The sequence below is a fragment of the Rhagoletis zephyria genome, unplaced genomic scaffold (assembly GCF_001687245.7).
Source record: "Rhagoletis zephyria isolate East Lansing unplaced genomic scaffold, Rhagoletis_zephyria_1.1 Rzeph_scaffold_02123, whole genome shotgun sequence".
NCBI lineage: Eukaryota > Metazoa > Arthropoda > Insecta > Diptera > Tephritidae > Rhagoletis > Rhagoletis zephyria.
Window position 1 is genome coordinate 31,152 of NW_016159207.1, and position 5,565 is coordinate 36,716.

The following is a 5,565-nucleotide window of genomic DNA, read 5'->3' on the forward strand; positions in this document are numbered from 1 at the left end:
TTGAGTGGAGCTGTCGAAAAACAGATTTACATATATATATATGTATCATTGTCGTTAAGTAAACATATATTGTACATTAGTATATACTCTTACTTCTGATGCAAGAAAATACACCTACATACATATGTACGGTTCGTAAATGAATACATAAATACGCCACTTCACGCCTGTTAATCTGAGCGTTGTTCAATTTTCGCTTCGATTGATCAAATCCGCCAGATATGTTGCCACGCTTAAAGGTAGCGCTCGGAAGTAAGGGAGAAAAGGACAGGATTACAACTTAACACATAATCTAAGCATGCTTCAGTGCTTACAAGTCCTTAAACACAGACAATTGTGCGCTGCAGGCTTGTTATCTCGAATTGAGTGGAAATTGGGCACCATGTCGTATACATAATGTGCGCTCATTGGCAGCAGTTCCCAGCACTGTAGCCAACGCTTTGAATTCAGCGCCTGTTTACCAGCAAGAACGCCTGCAAGCGGGCGTCTCTCTCTGAAACAAATGGCTCCAAAATAACATTTCAGCCCCGAATGTGACACCATTTTTCATAACGGTCACGGAGATCGTTTAAAGGACACCGATTAGGGGGTACACATTTACAATATTCAAACCTTTAATAAAGAAGGTGCCTGTTCTCGGCTAGTTGATATCTTAAGGAAGACCATGGAGTGGACTAGACAAGGCAGGACATATGTGAGGCCCCAAGACGTCTACTGATTCTACATGATACATAAGGAAAAGAGACTTCTCCCTTAAATACTGTCGCTCAGTTGGGTGGACGAGCGATTCGCAACAAAATTCAACAAAGCGAAATTCTTCAGCATCTCCCCCAATTTAGGTTTATCCCAAGCTGGGATGTTATATTCTCTGCGTTAACGTTCAATTCCACTTCTGTGGCCCATTCGCAGATGGCTTTGAGCGTCTGGTTTGCCAGGGTGCTAAGAGCCTTTAGACATTTGCCGCTTCTGATAACTGACATGTCATCTGCTCCTCCTTCTATGTTTGTTAGTTATTTATTAATGTCCATAGAGCTACGCGTCTGCTCATTTTAGCCCCATCGCCGAGAGATCTTTCTACAGCCTAACATGTCGCTTATCCAAGCCCGAAGAGTATGATGTGCCCCTATCGAGGTGATTCCTTCTATTAGAGCTTGTTTAGAGACGTTACTAATTGCTTCCGCTATGTCTAGAAACACTCAGAACTCATGTTCTCCACTTCCCATCGCTTCATCTGTTAGCCGTTCCAGTGTTCTCAGTACAAAGGATATTAGGCTGACAGGCCTATTAAAATAGTAAATAGTGGTAAGCAGCGATATCAAAGATCGCAGCCTACTTTTCCCGTTTTCCTCTTCTTAGTTTCGCAAATATCCTTTGCCTAACATTTTAGGTCGCTGCCAGTCCTCCTTAACAGCGCCTATCTGACTACACTTTCAAAAAAGTTGTTTATGCTGTCCAAAAAATACAACCGGAAATTGTAAATCTCAGCTGCGCCTTAAGAGTAATCGGAGCGGAAATTATTATTTCATTGTGTTGTGGATAAATGGAAAAAAATAAAGCGGTATAAAAAATATATATTTTTGACTGCAGTTTGAATAAGTGAGGAAAGTAAACAAGAAAAGGGCAAAACAATTTCTACGGATGCAGAGCTTATGTTTACACAGAAATGTATGTATGTATGCGTATGTACGTCATGTGTGTTAAAGTTCACACTCGAGGCATTGGCACGAATTGACAGCTAACATCCGTTTCCGTTCCGTTCACAAAGCACCCAATACAAATTCGTACAAACGCGAATGCAAAGACAAATCAGCACACAAATTTATGAATGTTCTATGTCTGTCTGTCTGTCTGTCTGTGTGTATGCGAATGCCACACAATAGCGCAAATTATAAATGCAGAGCAATTACAACAAGCCAAAAAAAAAACAGCAACAACAAAAAGAGTGAATTCGAAACACAATTGGAAAAACCACAGCAGCTTTCCGAAATGCATCTCAAGCAAAATCTACCAACGCCACCACAACTGCTGCAATTGAACAGCCATTCAAAGACGTCTGCCGCAGCATGTGCAAAGCTGATTGCTGCAAGTAGGTTGACGTGACGCTTTGGCTCTTGGGCCCGCAAGTCACTTCACTGCTTCGCTTTTCTTACCGCGATTTTGACTCTCCACCCAACATAGGGACTTTGTTGCCACGTTTCGAAGTGATTATAAAATCAAAACACGTCGTTTAATCAACGCTACGTGCAACATCTCCGCTCAGCTTCGATTGGCTAGTGTAAATCTCGAACCACCTAAATAATGGTGAACGTGTATGTACATGTATGTGTGTCCTTGCATATTTTTGTATGACACGCAAGCCCATAGCCAGCGATTTGGGTGTGGCAAGCCATTTTGTTGCGTGTCATATGTTGTAGTCGTTGTTGTTGTTGTTGTTATTGCTATTGCCATTATTATTGTTGGTTTTGCTATTCACTGACCTGTCCACATTGATCATCGCATTGATTCTCTATCGCATCTCTGCACACAATCACCAAAATGTAAATACTCGCATGTGTAAGTGCTTGAGTGTGTGTGTGTTAGCTCTGTGGCAAAATTAATTAATTCTTTGCATACGTACACGTCATGCGGTATGGCAGACCAAGGGTTATACCTTCATTGCATTTCTATGCACAAGCACGCACACGTACATATGTATGTAGGTAGAATGCTTATACTAGGTATTGTTGCACGTGTAGTTGTCCCAATTGGCCATTCAAGTAAAATTATTAATGCCACAATATCAAACTGGCTGCTGCAATGTTAATGTGTAGGTGTATGCTTGTTGACAGCTGCTCCCTGTGGTGGTAGATTTGTGCAGATTTCGGTGAATCAGAAAAATTCTACAATTTGATTCAATTTACAAAAATTCGTCCTCTGGTTAGCAGAATGTCACTAGACTGTTGCTATCATTGACGATTCAAGATACTCAAATTTTCCCTCCGAATACTTTTGAGCGCAGGTAAATTCGAGTATTTTCTTAGAAAACAGTCGTGCACATAGTCCCAGCTTATAAAGAGCCGAAAAATGCCCTTTAATATCCTTTTATTTTGAAATGAATTTTACTTGACAGTGCTGTAACAGGTGGCGATAAGTAATGGAATTTCTTTTCATTAAAAACCGAAATTGAATTATTTTGGTAATTACTTAAACGATAAAAAACTGAATCGTTTCAACAGAAACGATTGCTTTTTTTGGTAAACGCTAAAATTAACGTTACAATGCATCCTGGAATTTATCTTAATCTATTATTTTTTATCTTTATATTCGCCTTTATCTTTGTCAGGTGTAGTGGAATAATGTGTGGTAAGTTTAGGTGAGGCGTGGTTAGTTTGCGTGTGGTGAAGTTTGGTTTCGTACATTCCCATGTGGTGAGCCTGGCTGTGGCGAGTTCAGGTGTTGAGAATCAAGGTGTGGCAAGTTCAGGTGTGGTTAGTATATGAGCGCTCACCGCTCTCTCTATCTATGTATATCTTTTCTTTGTAATTACTTTATCTAAACAATTTTTCATTTATGTTTATCTTAACTTCAATCGTTACCCTCTTCATCCTCTTTTGTATTCTACCGATGACCTTTCCTAGAACTACAAAAGCTTAAGGGATGCCTAAGACTTAAGCTTGGAAGTTGCTTTCACACCTGCCCACCCAGCACAGTCTATCTTTGAGCCCCTTTATCGGCCACTCTGCCCCTCCTCCGCTCTCTTCTAGATGGCACTCTCACTTGTATGTTTTTAAAGCTGAGGTCAAAGATCATATATTCGGTTTTTTTGTCGTGATTTTATTTCGTTGATGATCGTCCATGCCTGAAGTGGCGAGTTTCCCATAGTCTTGACTCTCTGAGTCTGAAGATCAATAGGGATGAAGTGTGAAATTGTTTAACTCTTTTGTCGGGCAGAACCTTAGTGCGCCCATTATTCCTGCCCCACTGTTATTATTATTATTTACATTGTAATTATTGTTTATGTCTGGCCACCAGGCTGGTGGGCCATAGGTTAGAATATGTATTATGATGACGGTATACAGCTTCGGTCTTCTGCTAAAGAAGGTATAGTATTCCCAGTAACTAAGTCTGACTATGTTACTCGATGTTGATTTTCCAGGCCACTTCGGTGTGCAGCACAACTCCCAAATACTTAGTGCACGAAGATAGCTTGAGCATCTTGCCAGCGACGGTGCCTTGAACTGGGGTATTTCCTATTTGTCTGGGTTCACATTTAGGCCATTTTCGGTGGCCCTAGTGTGTAACTTTCCCAGTGCTCCTTCGAGTATTTCTTTCACAGCTGAGAGGAAAGGGCCCATAACTGCTAGTACCACATCATCGGCGTACACCATAGATGTCTTCCAATGGGAATATCTTTGAATACTTGTGAACGCCATAAGTTTTAATTTTAATAAATCAAATACCTCATGAGTCGTTTGAGAATTGAGTATTTAAGAGCATTTGCAGAGGAATATGAAGGTTTTCGAGGCATACTTTTAGGTTTGTTTTAAGGTGCATGGGTTTCTATATTATCAAGGAGACGCAAAGGGTCAGACTAATCTAACAGTATTATTGAATTATTTAGGTCGTTAGAAGTTAATTAGGTCTAAAAATATGTATGCGACCTCATTTTCTATTACCAGGAAGTGACTATTTGGCTCAATCAATACTACAGTGTTTTTCTTTAATAGTAAATGAAGGCTTTACTTAGTCTTGAATCTACTAATGTTCCTTTAATGATTCAATTCATTTCTTTTGAACTCCTAGCGCAGATTTAAAACTGCGAATGCTATGAAAACCATCGACAAGTGATTTTTATTGCACTTAAATTTTCCGGCAATTTAATCCTAGTACAAACGATTTCATTTAATAGGAAAAATATATATATATATATATATGACTGAAAAGTCAAAGGTACATAGATGAAGGTCCCGTCATTGGGGTATTGACAGACAACCGCAAAGGTGGTGGTGGCGGTCGGACGACTGATGGTTGATATCTAGCGATGGGCAAACGACTGTTTGGTAGCGCACACCAATACTAGTTCTGCGAGAGTCGGAGATAAACGTGGAATAAGAGCTTCGAATGCATAGATATAAAACGGATTCTACTACAGCTGCCTTTATATGCTTTGTTCCTTTGTTTAGTGCCATTGCCACCACCAACCATCGCTGCTGCTGCCTCTGTTGCATTTGGTCATTCACCAGAGCCTTACGAATCCCTGGCATTAATCAGCGGCAGCGGTGGAAAAAAAATCAGTGCCAGTCAGAGGTGGTGCGAAAGCAGAAACAAAGGAAAATCACAGACAAAGCTAAAAAAGTACTAAATAAATACTTTAATACAAAAATATGTATATACGTTTGCTTTGACGTTATGTATTTGCTTAGGTTCGTAGCAAACAGGGTTGTTGCGAATATTCGCATCCGCAACCGGGGAAATTCAAAAAAAAAACTAAAATCGACAAATTCTAAAATCTAAATTCTGAAACAACCAAAAGAATTGGTTATCCGAATTGGAACACAACGGTGTTTAAACAGCGATCTTGCCATG